The sequence below is a fragment of the Nicotiana tabacum genome, chromosome 11, assembly GCF_000715075.1.
Source record: "Nicotiana tabacum cultivar K326 chromosome 11, ASM71507v2, whole genome shotgun sequence".
In the NCBI taxonomy this organism is placed as follows: domain Eukaryota; kingdom Viridiplantae; phylum Streptophyta; class Magnoliopsida; order Solanales; family Solanaceae; genus Nicotiana; species Nicotiana tabacum.
The window spans coordinates 142,626,346-142,642,926 of record NC_134090.1 but is presented as its reverse complement, the minus strand read 5'-3'; positions in this window follow the sequence as shown (position 1 = coordinate 142,642,926).

Here is a 16,581-nt window from a genome sequence, read left to right as displayed (position 1 = left end):
GTGAGAACTTTTTAAATAAAAAAATCATGATCACTCGAACAAACTCATGATCACGTAGGCATATATACACACTGTGTTGTATCATGTACCTAAACAAATCATAAAAGTAACGTAACAGAAAGAGCTAAAATCAATCTTAAAATCATAATTAATCAAACACAACTAATAAAAGAGATGAGTGAGAGAATGGACCTTTTATATTGTCGAATTTTTGCTTTAAATATTACATCGGCGTTTCCCCAAGTCGAATATGTCGCACCTCCTTTTTACCGCGCCCGCGGGGCGCGTGGGGAGTTTTCTCCAATTGAAGGACAATCGAAACGGGATTTATTTAATTATTTCAGAGTCGCCACCTGGGAATTTTAAGGCGTCCCAAGTCACCGGTTTTAATCCCTGAATCGAGGAGAATATGACTCTGTTTATTATTCTGCGAACCAGAAATCCTGAGTAAGGAATTCTGTTAATCCGGAAGAAGGTGTTAGGCATTTCCGAATTCCGTGGTTCTAGCACGGCCGCTCAACTGTTTTCATTATTGGCTTAATTATCTTGATTTTTACTAAATACGTTTTTATTGCATGATTTTACTACCGCTTTTACTTATTGTTTACAATTATATAAACGAATTACGCGTACGTATATTCGTATTATATACCTTTCATAATTACGGGGATCATGTCACGCATACGTGTACACAATATAATTGATCATATTATATCCTTTATTACAAATTCATATGTTCGTGATTTAAAATAGAATTAAGAACGTCACCACCCTTATATTTAAACAGTGAACTGCACATCCCGGGTTATATGAAATTATTTTTTACATCCTCGAAGAAATCCCTTTTATTAAATATTCGCTCGAAATTGCGCGTACGCATAATTCGAATTGCTTTTATCAATATAATCAGGTTACGCAAATGTATCCCTAATTACGCCAAATATTCTTAATGGTATTATAGGTTTTCCACGAATTGTTTATTATATCTACACATTTTGTATGAAATTCCTGCGAAATTCACATTTAAGGGATGCCTTCAAATTCTTTTAAAAGAGTTCACAATTTATTAAATGTTGTCCGTTGATTGTAATTTCCGCGTATAAATTATATTCTTCCAGACTATTCAAATTCAAAGAAAAGAATAAAAATATGATTAATACTATTTTTAGCAAATACAACATATGTATATATATACCAAAGAATGAATTGCATATAAAACTAAAAAAAATGATTTATAAAGGGAAGAGATATTTTTTGAAGAATTTTTATTATTTTATTTAATGCAAACTATATTTCTACGTATCATTGATATAAAATGTTGCAACTCTCGCTTATACATCCCATCTTATTCTCACATGCTTGTTTTTAATCCAAAATTATAATTGCTTAGTTTATTTATAACGATAAATAATCAAATTGATGAGAAAGGAGTTATTATTCGAATTGATTCAATAAAATTGTATTACATGCAACATAGTTGTGCGCCTAAACATTCATAATATTCTTAACATCGTAACGAGCTATACCAACTCACCTTACTCATATGATTATAAATATACCTGTCATCATATCATATAATAACTTATATCAATCTAAACAAAATCATATTTTTTACAAGATATACTAATAATGTAACTTCTTAATACTTCCATTCTACTTTACATTTAGCTAAAGGTATTGCGGGATGTAATCAATGGCCCATTTTTATGTCATACTCCCTGTTTTGACAACTCAAATATAACTATACTAATGAGAAATTCTGGTATAGATAATACTATTACAGCACTTATATAAGTTTTAAAAGAGAATGATCAACTACTAATTATCATGTCAAACATACTACTATATTAACCAAACATGAAACAAGACTGAACTTTTAAAATAATGAACTTAGACGAAATAAAAATAGAATTGCAATTCAAGCTTCATTGATTTGTCATGCTGAATCTCTTTCCAACATAGAATTTAAGAGATAAGTACCTGGAAATGAAGGTAGAAGAAGTAAATTTCAGCAGTTGCAGCAGTAACAAAATACTGGCAGAATATCAGTACTTCCACAGATTTGAGCAATAATAAGACCCGAGGAACCCAGATGCACAGTAACAGTATTTTTAAAGAAACTTCAGATTTAACTGAACAATGGAATCAAATAAATCCGAACAGATTTAACGAAAGAACAATATTTCAGATTTCAGTTTCTTTTCTGTTTCTTCTTCCTTTTCAGAAAATCATTTCTGATTTTCTGCTTGATTCTCTTTCTTTTTATCTCACTCTAGGTGTATTTTTTCTTAAAATCTCTCTCAAAATCTGATCTAAATCTCCTTAAATCCCTCTGAAAACTGATCTCTAAACTCTCTGCCTGAAAAAACTGATTTCTTTCTCTCCAAATTCCCTCTTAAAATCTGATCACAATCTTTCTTCAAAATCTGCATTTCAAAATCTGACCCCTTAAAATTGTTGGCTTCCTGTATTTATACAGGTCTGTCCCTTTCTTTTTAAGTGCTGGCTGGACCCTTTTCTTCTTTTAAAATCAGAAAGTTCCATTAAAAACTGCGTTTGAATACTTTAAATGATCTTATCCTGATTTTAAGCAGCCCCATTACCCTTTGTTCCCCATTATTATCTTAAACTATAGCCACTAACATTCCACTTTCAGCTCACTATTATTATCAGATTACCTTCACTGTTTTACCCCAGAAATGCCCCTGAAATCTTGCTGTAATCACTGTTATTACTGCCCTTAAATTCAGAATCTATTACAAAACAGATTTTAAAATCTGTCCAGGCTTAATTATCCTTCTGATTTAAACAGCTAGAACCAATCCTAGACAAATTCTTAAGATAATTGTATCTACCTAACCCTTGTAAACTTGAATTCAAACTTAACATCACAACAACATTACACTGAATTCAGTATAATAATTCAAACTGAACTTTAACTTTGAACAAAAATCAAACAAACACAGGAGCATTGTCAATATACTGACAATGCCCTGAAACTCAATGTTCAGAAATCAACATATACACACAATTGGCAAACTTTCTGACTTATTAAACGAGAATAAATTAATTGGGAAGAACTAATTGACTGATTTCAATGATAATAATCAATTCCAAACAGATAAACAGGGTATTACAAACAGCATTAATGGCAATAAGAATTTACAAAACAACTAATCGACGAACTTAATCGAGTCGATTACACATATTATAAACACTCATAAACAACAGAAACAATAGTATAATTCTGATCAAATAGACGAGTATGAGACAGTATAACAGAATTGACTAGAAAATTATGAAAAATTAATTCAGACTAATGAAACAAACATAGAATACATGTAGAATACACATAAGAAACAGAAAAATTACCTCTGAACCTTCAAATTCAAACGGACTCAAACTCAACTTGGGTTCGGGCTTTTTGAAATCAAACAGACCTTAGTCGAAGTATTTTCAACTGAAAATACTTTGACTAAGGTCGATTAAACCTCAATCTTTCGTCTGAAGTGAAAAAGATTCCAATCTTGGAAAATTTAGGGTTTCAGATCTTGGATTTTAAATCCGAACACTTCTGGGTAGATTCGAATCAAACCAACGATGACACAAGGGTGAGGGAAGCCTAGGGGTGATTTGGTGTTAATTTGAACGGGATCTGAGTGAATTCATTTTTGATTCGAACCTTCAAAAGAAGATTCGAAGAGTTCTGAGGGGATTCAAACCAAACCAACACTAGATCCATAACGAGGCATGCTAGGGGGTGCTATGGTGTTAACTAGGGGCTGTTTGGTTTAGATCTGAGCTTGGCTCGAATCTTCAAATAAAGATTCGAGAACCTTCAGGGAGATTCGAGCCAAGCGGATAACATATTCGGATAGAGGGTGTTTAGGGGGTTCTGGGGTGTTAAGGTGGTGACCGGCGACGTTGATGCCGCCGGGTTTCAGGCGATGGGATGCTAGGGCGGCTAGGGTTAGGGGTGGGTTTGAGGACGATGATGAACAGGGAAGGAGGGGAGTGTTTGGCTAGGGGGCCGGGGTAAGGATTTGAGGTTTATATAGGGGGAATGTGGATTAATCTTGACCGTTGGATCAAGGAGAATAGATGGCCAGGATTAGTTCATTTAGCCAAACGATGTCGTTTGGTTTACTGCTGGGGTCGGGCTGAATCGGGGCATTGGGTCGGGTAAGGGCTATGGGTTAAGGTTCGTGGGATCTCAGCCGTTGGTTGGCTTTGATCCAACGGTCACTGATAAACTACGACCAAACGCTGTCGTTTTGACTCGTTTGAATAAGACCGGATCTTGACTCGTTTGGATTGGGCTGTGGGGGGGTAACTTGACTTGGGCCTGGATTTTAATCCAGGTCCGAGTTTCATTTTACAACTTATATATTTTTTTAAAATTTATTCCTAATTATAAAAAATCCTAATAAAATTTATAAAACAATTTTTTAACCTTACACAAAATATTAATTACTTTATAACAACTATTTAACACATAGTCAAAACATTAATCACACAGTGACATATTTAAAAATAGAATGAATGCATATTTTTTGTGATTTTATTTAAATTATCTTTTAAATGCATGATTAAATCCTATATGCATGCAACATGTATTTTATTTTATTTTTCATTTTATTATGACAACGTAAACATTTACGTACATAAGACAAATATTTAACAAACACCACGCAAATTCAAAAATTACACAGTAAAAGAAATTTTTTTTATTTTTATTTTTTGGAGTAGTTTTCGTAAGGCAAAAATCACGTGCTCAAAGCTGCCCCTCTTTGTGCGGAAACTCGAAGAGTTTTCGTGCAAAGATAAAGTGAGCGGATACGAGCGATTTTTGCCCGTTCAAATACTCCGTGGGAAGCATTTTTTTGAAAGATTTGACCGAACCCCCGCTTCAAAGGTTTCCTACATATCCTTGGTTATAAAGGAATCAGGTCAATGTAGTTCGGGAAGTTTTGGGTAGCTGGGACTACCGTGGGACTGTGATGTTACTGCTGCTTCGTGCTATTTTTACTGCTTGTTGACCTCCTTATTACACCTTACTTCAAAGGTAATACAAAAAGCTAAACTAGACTATGGTACATGAATTATAAAATCTTATCTAGATCATGCCCTTGCGTTTCTTGTTGTCTTGATATCTTGGTGACTCTTGGGCATTTGGCTTATTCCGTATTCCTTTTCATTGTGTCCCGTATTTTCTTCATCTGTTTGGGACTCTTGTCGTTTCCTGCTGGGGACTTTGTTGGATCACTCTGCTTTATTGATTCTAAGTGTACTCCTTTCTCATATGAGCGGGCTTTTGACTTCAATACTTCAATTGTATTCCCTTGTTCTCCAGGTGGGTGCCTGACTTCTGTTTGCTTTAATTGTATTCCCTTGTTCTCCAGGTGGGCGCCTGACTACTTCTTTTCTTTGTCCTCATTCTCCAGGTGGACGCCTGACTTCTTCAATTCTTTGTCCTCATTCTCCAGGTGGACGCCTGATTTCTTCAATTCTTTGTCCTCATTCTCCAGGTGGACGCCTGACTTCTTCAATTCTTCATCCTCATTCTCCAGGTGGACGTCTGACTTCTTTAATTCTTCATCCTCGTTCTCCAGGTGGACGCCTGATTTCTTCAATTCTCATCCTCATTCTCCAGGTGGACGCCTGATTTCTTTAATTCTCATCCTCATTCTCCAGGTGGACGCCTGACTTCTTTAATTCTTATCCTCATTCTCTAGGTGGACGCCTGACTTCTTTAATTCTTCATCCTCATTCTCCAGGTGGACGCCTGATTTCTTCAATTCTCATCCTCATTCTCCAGGTGGACGCCTGATTTCTTCAATTCTCATCCTCATTCTCCAGGTGGACGCCTGACTTCTTCAATTCTTCATCCTCATTCTCCAGGTGGACGCCTGACTTCTTTAATTCTTCATCCTCGTTCTCCAGGTGGACGCCTGATTTCTTCAATTCTCATCCTCATTTCTCCAGGTGGACGCCTGATTTCTTTAATTCTCATCCTCATTCTCCAGGTGGACGCCTGATTTCTTCAATTCTCATCCTCATTCTCCAGGTGGACGCCTGATTTCTTTAATTCTCATCCTCATTCTCCAGGTGGACGCCTGATTTCTTCAATTCTCATCCTCATTCTCCAGGTGGACGCCTGACTTCTTCAATTCTTATCCTCATTCTCCAGGTGGACGCCTGACTTCTTTAATTCTCATCCTCGTTCTCTAGGTGGACGCCTGATTTCTTTAATTCTCATCCTCATTCTCCAGGTGGACGCCTGATTTCTTCAATTCTCATCCTAATTCTCCAGGTGGACGCCTGACTTCTTCAATTCTTCATCCTCATTCTCCAGGTGGACGCCTGACTTCTTTAATTCTTCATCCTCGTTCTCCAGGTGGACGCCTGACTTCTTCAATTCTTATCCTCATTCTCCAGGTGGACGCCTGATTTCTTTAATTCTCATCCTCATTCTCCAGGTGGACGCCTGATTTCTTCAATTCTCATCCTCATTCTCCAGGTGCACGCCTGACTTCTTTAATTCTCATTCTCATTCTCCAGGTGGACGCCTGACTCCTTCTTTAATTCTTCATCCTCGTTCTCCAGGTGGACGCCTGATTTCTTCTTCTTTAATTCTTCATCCTCGTTCTCCAAGTGGACGCCTGACTTCTTCAATTCTTATCCTCATTCTCCAGGTGGATGCATGACTTCTTTAATTCTTCATCCTCGTTCTCCAGGTGGACGCCTGATTTCTTTAATTCTCATCCTCATTCTCCAGGTGGACGCCTGATTTCTTCAATTCTCATCCTAATTCTCCAAGTGGATGCCTAACTTCTTCAATTCTTCATCCTCTACCAAGTGTTTCCTGACACAGATGTTTTTTTTGCCCCTGTTTTAAATCAAAGAAAACTTCGTTAGTTTAAAGCAGGGTGGTTAACTGGGGTATTCTTGCCGATGGTGGGGCTTCTTCTTCGTCTTGTTTTATTGCCTTGGAATGGTTGAAAAAGACTGTTTTGTCTTTGTAATTGATCCTTGACTATAGGATTCTCATCTGTATGTTTTCCTTCAAACCCTTTTAACTGTAATCATATGTCCCTCCTGACATTGCTGATCCACTTTTGATTTCACTTTTCTTCCTCCCATATCTTATTATTTTTATCTCCCGCCTTTCATGGCCGTATTTTGCATCATGTAACCTTGAATCTTGGTAGTATACCTTGACATTCCTTCTTATTTGTTTGGAATAAAACTTATCTCAAAGCTTTAGAAAAGTAAGATTATTAGTGACGAAACACGCTGATTTCGACAATTATAGAATGAAAAGAAAAATCCAAGTTTGGATGACTGTTGGAGAAAGAATAAAAACTTATCTGATTGGAGTTACTGGCGCCAATGATCAGGGTATGCATTTCGGATTAATCAACCCAGTCTTTTAATCAATCTCCTTTCAATTGTCTCATTTTTGTTTTCCCCCAAAATTTCCATAATCCAACTTCATTTTACAGACCTGTTGGACTTGCAATATCTCAAAGAGTTTTCACCGATAAACCTTCCTCATTTGTTCATTTCTTCCTTCTTTTTCGCCTTACGGTGCCTACGAAGGTTTTCACCAATAAGACTCTCTCATTTTACTTTCTCTCAACTTTCATCGCCTTATGGTGCCCGTGTGGGTTTTCACCTATAAGACTCTCTCATTTTTACTTTCTTTTCTTGTTTGTACCAGAGTGTTATGAACCATCTTCATTTGTTTGTCTCAGCATTTTTCTAAGATTGATCGAAAGGTCTTTTTGGTATATGGTTAGAAATGGAAAAGGTATTAAAAGCTTAATAGCTTTGGTATGGGTTTAAAATTACAACTCTTGGAATCTTTTTCTTATTTCCAATACAATTCTTTGCCCCAGTTTCTTGATTTGGGGTCTCTTGATGTTTCTCTTTGTGCACATTATGCATATTGTGCACCCTATGACCGATCCGTGAGGCGCATACGTATCCTTCTTTGAGGAATCAGGTCAAACGTAGTTCACTAAATAATAGTGATTTTCTTTTCTTTTCTTAATTTTTTTATTTTGTCACTCTTTCTTTTTTTTCTTTTTTACTTCATATTTGATTTTCATTGATTCCAAGAGAGGGTAAGAAAGAAACAAATATGGCTCGAAGGGGAAGCAAATGGTATAGTGTTTGGATAGCAGAATAAATTGTCTTTGTCATTCCAATCTTCGAAATAATGCTAAATACAAACATTCAAAAAGTTATGCATAATATCTCTTTACCGCATCAGAATTGATCGCCATGTCTATGCATTTGCCTTCAATATCTGTTAAGCATAGTGCACCATTCGATAATACTCTGGTCACAATGAATGGTCCTTGCCAATTCGGGGCAAATTTGCCTTTTGCCTCAACCTGATGTGGAAGAATACGTTTCAGCACATGTTGACCCACTTCGAACTTCCGTGGACGCACCTTTTTATTGTATGCTCTTGCTATTCTTCTTTGATATAATTGACCATGACATACTGCGGCCAATCGTTTTTCATCAATCAAGTTTAACTGTTCTAGACGGGTTTTGACCCATTCATCATCATCAATCTTTGCTTCGGCGATGATCCGAAGGGAAGGAATCTCAACTTCTGCAGGAATTACTGCTTCAGTGCCATATACCAACAAATAAGGAGTTGCTCCTACTGAAGTGCGAATAGTAGTGCGATATCCCAATAACGCAAATGGTAATTTTTCATGCCATTGTCTTGAACCTTCTACCATTTTCTGGAGTATCTTCTTTATGTTTTTGTTGGCTGCCTCGACTGCTCCATTCGCCTTGGGCCGATATGGGGTAGAGTTGCGATGTGTAATCTTAAACTGTTGACATGCTTCCTTCATTAAGTTGTTGTTAAGATTAGCACCGTTATCTGTGATGATCACCTTTGGGATTCCGAATCGACATATGATATTTGAGTGGATAAAATCGACCACAGCTTTCTTGGTCACCGATTTAAATGTCTTGGCCTCAACCCATTTGGTAAAATAATCAATGGTTACCAGAATGAACCTGTGCCCATTGGATGCTGCCAACTCAATTGGTCCAATCACATCCATGCCCCAGGCAACGAAAGGCCATGGTGCCGACATTGTGTGCAACTCGGATGGTGGAGAATGAATCAAATCTCCGTGTATCTGGCATTGATGACACTTGCGCACAAAACTGATACAATCTCGCTCCATGGTAAGCCAATAGTAACCAGCTCGGAGGATTTTCTTTGCCAACACATATCCACTCATGTGGGGTCCGCAAACTCCAGAATGTACTTCAGACATGACAGTTGTAGCTTGTCTGGCATCTATGCATCTTAATAATCCAAGATCTGGTGTTCTTTTATACAAAACTCCTCCGCTTAAGAAGAATCCATTTGCCAATCGCCTAATGGTCCTCTTTTGATCTCCTGTGGCTTGTGCGGGATATATCCCCATCCTGATATACTCCTTGATGTCGTGGAACCATGGTTCACCATCAAATTCCTCTTCAACCATATTGCAATAAGCGTGCTGATCATGGACTCGAATATGTAGTGGATCCACATAAGCTTTGTCTGGATGGTGCAACATTGATGCCAAGGTAGCCAATGCATCGGCGACCTCATTATGGATCCTTGGGATATGCCGGAACTCCACTGATTGAAACCGCTGACAAAGATCATGTAGACATTGTCGGTATGGTATGAGCTTCAAATCTCGGGTTTCCCATTCTCCTTGAATTTGATGTACCAAAAGATCCGAATCTCCCATGACTAAGATTTCTCGGATACCCATGTCTGCGGCTAGCCTTAACCCCAAAATGCAAGCTTCATATTCAGCCATATTATTGGTGCAATAAAATCACAATTGAGCCGTAACAGGATAGTGATGCCCTGTTTCAGAGATGATTACAGCTCCTATCCCGACTCCTTTCATGTTAGCATCCCCATCGAAGAAAAGTTTCCAACCAGATTTTTCAATTTGCTCCACCTCGTCGATATGCATTATTTCTTCATCAGGAAAATAGGTTTTCAACGGCTCGTATTCCTCATCGACCGGGTTTTCGGCTAAATGATCGGCTAGTGCTTGGGCTTTCATTGCAGTCTGAGTCACATAGATGATGTCAAACTCTGTGAGCAAAATTTGCCACTTTGAAAGTCTTCCCGTTGGCATAGGCTTTTGAAAAATGTATTTCAATGGATCCAAATGCGAAATGAGGTAAGTAGTGTAGGACGACAAATAGTGTTTCAACTTCTGAGCCACCCATGTTAGGGCGCAACATGTCTTTTCCAGATGAGTATACTTAACCTCATAAGCTGTGAACTTTTTGCTAAGGTAGTAGATGGCCTGTTCTTTTCTGCCGGTGAGGTCATGTTGCCCCAATACACAACCAAATGAATTTTCCAAGACCTTCAAGTAAAGAATCAAAGGTCTTCCTGGCTCTGGCGGGACCAACATGGGTGGGTTCGACAAGTACCCTTTTATCTTATCGAACGCTTCTTGACACTCATCGGTCCATTTGACCGCAGCATCCTTTTTCAACAATTTGAAAATTGGCTCACAGGTTGTTGTGAGCTGAGCAATAAACCTGCTGATGTAATTTAACCTTCCCAACAAACTCATTACTTCAGTTTTGTTCCTTCGAGGTGGCAATTCTTGGATGGCTTTGATTTTTGATGGGTCTAGCTCGATACCTCGTCGACTGACTATGAATCCCAGCAACTTTCCAGATGGAACTCCAAATGTGCATTTGGGAGGGTTAAGCTTGAGGTTGTACCTGCGAAGTCTTAAGAAGAATTTCCTCAAGTCCCCAACGTGGTCGGACTGATGCTTTGATTTTATGATCACATCGTCCACGTATACCTCAATCTCCTTGTGTATCATATCATGAAACACTGTGGTCATCGCTCTCATATAGGTTGCTCCGGCGTTCTTCAAACCGAATGGCATTACCCGGTAGCAATAAGTTCCCCATGGTATGATGAATGTCGTCTTTTCTGCGTCTTCTTCATCCATTAGAATTTGATGATACCCGGCATAACAATCCACGAAAGATCCTATATCATGCTTGGCACAATTATCGATCAAAATATGGATATTGGGTAATGGGAAATTATCCTTCGGACTTGCTTTGTTGAGATTGCGGTAGTCAACGCATACTCTAATTTTGCCATCTTTCTTTGGCACATGAACGATATTAGCTAACCAAACAGGATATCGAGTGACTCGAATGACCTTTGCTTCCAACTGTTTGGTGATTTCTTCCTTAATTCTCACACTCATATCAGGCTTGAATTTTCTCAGCCTCTGCTTGACAGGAGGCACCGTTGGATCGGTGGGAAATTTGTGAACCACTAAATTAGTGCTCAGGCCCGGCATGTCGTCATATGACCATACAAAAACATCTTTGAATTCTATGAGTGCTTTAATTAACTCTTCTCGGATCTTTGATTCGAGATGGACACTTATTTTAGTTTCCCGGATATTACTCGTGTCCCCTATATTGATGTCCTCGGTATCACTCAAGTTAGGTTTGATTTTTTCCTCAAAGTGAATTAACTCTTTACTAATCTCTTCAAAAACCTCATCTTCATCATATTCTAATTCATAATCACAATATATTTCTTGAATTAATATTTTGGAACCAGATTGATTTTTAAGACTGGGCTGAGGATTCCTCATGCATGCCATATTACTAGAGCCAGCGTAAAAAGAACTGTACAGGAAAGAAGAAAAAGAAAAGAAAACTATCAGGAATGATAATAAAAAGGAAACTGCTTTTTATTGGATGATGAAAGATAACAAGGTTTTGCACATTTCAAACAAACTGTAAGATAAGCTTTGGGATTACAACCCTGAAGTAACCCAAACAAACTGAAAGAAAATCAAAATAAACTACCAAGACTCCTTTCGAATTGGGAGAGGAGTGGCTTTCCAATTATTAAGCTTTGTTTCTGGCCCAACGAATTGAACTTCTGCGTTGCTACACCCTTCTCCGCTTTCCAACATATTCACATCATTAAACAATTTCTCGAATCTTTCAATTAATTCCTCCTCAGGATTGACCCGGGATTTAGGAATTGTTGTTATCGGGCGATTTTTAGCACCGGTCTTGACAAAAGACTTTGATAGAGGTGGGACTGGTTTTGGAAGATCCCATGCCTTGTGTTTCAGCTTTCTGGCCTTTTTCACATCGGTAATAGTGGGTATAAATCCCAAACCAAATGTTCCCCAGTTCTCGGGGAGAGATACTGGTTGTATAATTCCTTGCAAAGATGAGCCCAGACCTTTGCCGGGTATAAAACCGTTTTTTAACATTTCATAGGCTACCATGACTGATGTAGAGGATATCTTTGGATTCGGAAGGTATTTCCCCTATGAAATTTTCTCTACCGACACTGTGTCGGACACTTGGTATACCCATGGTCCCTGGTCATTTTCTATCCCCTCGACCGGTACAATGGCACTGCTGCGAGCATTTAAACTTTCTTCCCCATGTACAACTATTTCTTGATGATCCCATTCAAACTTGACAGCCTGATGTAGTGTTGACGGGACTGCTTTAGCAGCATGGATCCATGGTCGACCCAACAACAAGTTGTAAGAAACAGTTATGTCCAACACTTGAAATTCCATTGTGAATTCAACTGGCCCTATTGTTAGTTACAACACTATGTCGCAAAATGAATCTCTGCTTCCACCGTCAAACCCCCGTACGCAGATACTATTCTTCTGGACCCTCTCCTCTTTAATTTTTAATTTGCTTAGAGTAGAGAGAGGGCAGATGTTTGCACTTGACCCATTGTCAACCAATACCCGAGTTACTACGGAGTTTTCACATTTCACGGTGAGGTAAAGAGCTCTGTTGTGCTCGGTACCTTCCACAAGCAATTCATTATCAGCAAATGTAATTCTGTTTGTCTCAAAGATTCTGTTGGCTATTCTTCCCAAATGATTTACAGAGATTTTTTCAGGAACATGAGCCTCATTCAGGATTTTCATCAAAGCCAGACGGTGCTCCTCTGAATGGATCAGTAATGACAACAATGAAATTTGAGCGGGCGTCTTCTTCAATTGATCCACAACAGAATAATCATGGAGTTTCATTTTTCTTAAAAACTCTTCCGCCTCTTCTTCCGTCACAACTCTCTTTATTGGTGTTGGATTATTTTTAGTTTTTCTTAACTCTTCGGGCGTAAAACATCTTCCCGAACGAGTCAAGCCTTGCACCTCACACACTTCTTCCTTAACTTCTTTTCCCTTGTATATTACAGTCACCCGTTCATAGTTCCATGAGATGGCTTTGTTGTTGATGACTGGCAGCTGGGTTACAGGTGTGATAATAACCCGATCTGTACGGGCTCCTTCCACGAATACAATAGGTTTGTTAGCAACCCCTGGTATTATCACTTTCGGCCTTTCTTGTTTTGTGGCAACCTTGCTTGAAGATCCCTTCTCGACTATCATAGATGGTTCATCACCATTTCTGTTCTACTTAGGTACCGACTTCTCCTCTGTTAACTGCTTATCTGGCTTGGCTTCATGAGACTTGATCATCATGACAGTTTGTGACGGCTTCTTTGTCTCCCCATCAGCTTGTATGATTTCTATCATATTGGCCTCTTGATGGGCTGGCATTGGATTTCTATTGATATTGGGAGCTTCGGGGGTTTGGACCTCGATTTTATTAGTATCAATCAGCTCTTGTATTGCATTTTTCAAATGCCAGCATTTCTCCGTATCATGGCCTGGTGCACCAGAGCAATACTCACAGCTAATGGTGTAATCCAGATTCTTTGGAGGAGGATTGGGTAGCTTGGATTGTATTAGTCTTAGCATGTCTAGCTGTCTCAGCCTGTGGAACAGACTAGTGTAAGACTCTCCCAATGGAGTGTAAGTTTTCTTTTTTTGTTCCCTTTCTCCCCTGAATGCTGGCCTAGGCCTGAAACCTGGTCCGGGATAGGCTCGTGGGTAAGTACTTGGTATGGAAGGAGCACGCCAATTGGCGTGAATAGGTGGCTGATTGTATGCTTGAGCATGGTTAATGGAAAAATGAGGCTCCGAAGGGTGATAGTAATGTTGGGATGAATCGTGGTGGTAAGTTGATTGGCGAGGTCGTTGTTGATTATAGTAAAGCGGTGAACCTCTGGGTCCTGACCAAATTCCTGAATCAACTACCGCTGCTTCCTCCCTCTTCTTTCTTCTGATTCCTCCTACCCCGCCTTGAATAGCTTGAGTAGTCGCCTTAATCGCTGAATAGCTCATGATTTTATTTGTCTTGAGGCATTCTTCCACCATACCTCCCATCTTCACCACTTCGTTGAATGATTTCCCCACCGCTGAAACCAAGTGGGCATAGTAAGTTGGTTCCAAGGCTTGGAGGAAGTAGTCTACCATTTCACTCTCCTTCATAGGAGGATCCACTCTTGCTGCCTGTTCTCTCCACCGGAAACCATACTCTCTGAAACTTTCATTGTGTTTCTTCTCAAATTTTGTCAAAGATAGTCGATCTGGGATGATTTCCAAATTGTATTGGAAATGGTATGCGAATGCCTGTGCCAGGTCATCCCAGGTGTACCATCTCCCATGGTCCTGGCGTGTATACCACTCCAAAGCTGATCCGCTTAAACTTTGACTGAAGTAAGCCATCAATAATTCATCCTTTCCCCCAGCTCCTCGCATCTTGCTATAGAAACCCCTTAAGTGGGCTACTAGGTCACCGTGCCCGTTGTATAGGTCAAATTTGGGCATCTTGAAGCCAACTGGTAATTGTACATTGGGGAATAAGCACAAATCTTTGTATGCTACACTGACTTGCCCACCTAATCCTCGCATGTCTCTGAACGATTGTTCTAGACTCTTGACCTTCCTGAACATCTCTTCTTGTTCAGCATTTTTGGCTGGCTTGTCAATTTCGGTTGGGAGATCAAAACGAGGAGCAGTTGAATGGATTTCGGAGGCTTTGAGGGTGGGCTCCGGGGGTAATATTGGTTGTCCTGGGCCTGGAATGTAGGCTCACTAGGAGATTTGTGGAATGTAGACGGGGGAAGGTGCTACGAAAACAGGAGTCATAGGTGGAGGAAAGTATGGAACTGGTTTCGGGGGTGGAGACTGCGGTGTCTGAGAGGTGGTGCCTCGGTAGTGCTGGTAAATGGGGAAATTTGGGGATAATTCAGTGGTAATATTATCCTGAGTTTGGGTCATTGATGGAGCAGGGTTAGTTGAGTAAGACGGGGGTAACTGTCCTGTAGACCAGGCTTGGTACATCTCAGCCATTTGCTGCTTGAGTTTAAACATCTCTTCTTTCATTTTCCCGACATCCATCTCCTCTAGCTCCATACCTGTGTCAACATCTGGGATAGACATACTTTCGGGTAGTGGTCCTTTTGATCTCGTGTGATAATGATAATATGCCAGTATACTCTTTAGAGAAACTAACTGCTTGAATTCTGGAAATGAACAAACTTGTTAGTTTTGAGAGTTTAACACATATATAATTACAAGTTGAGATGCAATGTTCCTAGACAAATATCCCCTTTCTATTTTGCATTTGCTCGGTTTCTTGTGTCGTCCCAGCTTTTTTATTGTTATTCACTTTTAATTTTATTTATTATATATCTTTTATTGTGGTGGTCGAATCTTATAGAGATTGCCTACGTATCATGCCCCCGCATGAATCAGACCTTGCGTAGTTCGGACATGAGGCAAACACTTTTATTCATTATACAAAGATGAACAGACATTACATTTGAAAACTTTGTAAGAAAATGGCTTGAAACACACACACTTAAATCAAAATAAAAGATACAATTCTTTAACATCTCACAACGTGCCCCACTTTCCACTTGTGTTGTAAATAAATAGATTATTTGCTCAATGTGGGGCTTGACCTGGATGACCTCCCAGCGTACGATACATCCTTTCCAACTCCATTGCCAGATGACGAGCAAAAATGGGTGCATGCTCTGTAAACCTTTCATAATCCATTCCTTGGCAGTTTACGTAACTTTGAGAGGTGTAGACCGCCAGGTCGTGGATTTGTGCCCTAAAATCTTGGAGACGTTGGTCTTGGTCCTGCAATTGCTGCTGGCGAGTGGTGGCTATATCTCTGACACGGTTTTCACGATCTAGAGCTGACTCTAATAGAGCTCGGAGTCTGGCCTGCTTTAATCTTGCATGCGCTCTTTCCCTGTCGATATCTGCTTGTTGATGTTCTCTGTTGCATCTTCTTGCCTCTTCTATTTGTGCACGAAGCTGATCTTCTGATCGTATCCAATGGTCTTTTTCCTTCTTGAATTGTGCCCTGTCTTCTTCGGATTGCCTTACTTGGTGTTCCTTATTAGATCTGGCCTCTTCGTTTAATTGTTGGATCCTTTCTTTTGCTTTGCTCAACGCCCTTTCGTTTTCCGCAAGAATGAAATCATAATCTTGCATTCTTTCAAAAAGATTGGCGATGGTTTTTTGATCCTTCCAGCTCCTCTTTGGTGTCTCAGAATCTCTTTTCATTTTTGGAATCGAGCATGAAGATTTTCATTCTCACAAGCTAGACTCTTCTTCTCGCCTTCGGCTT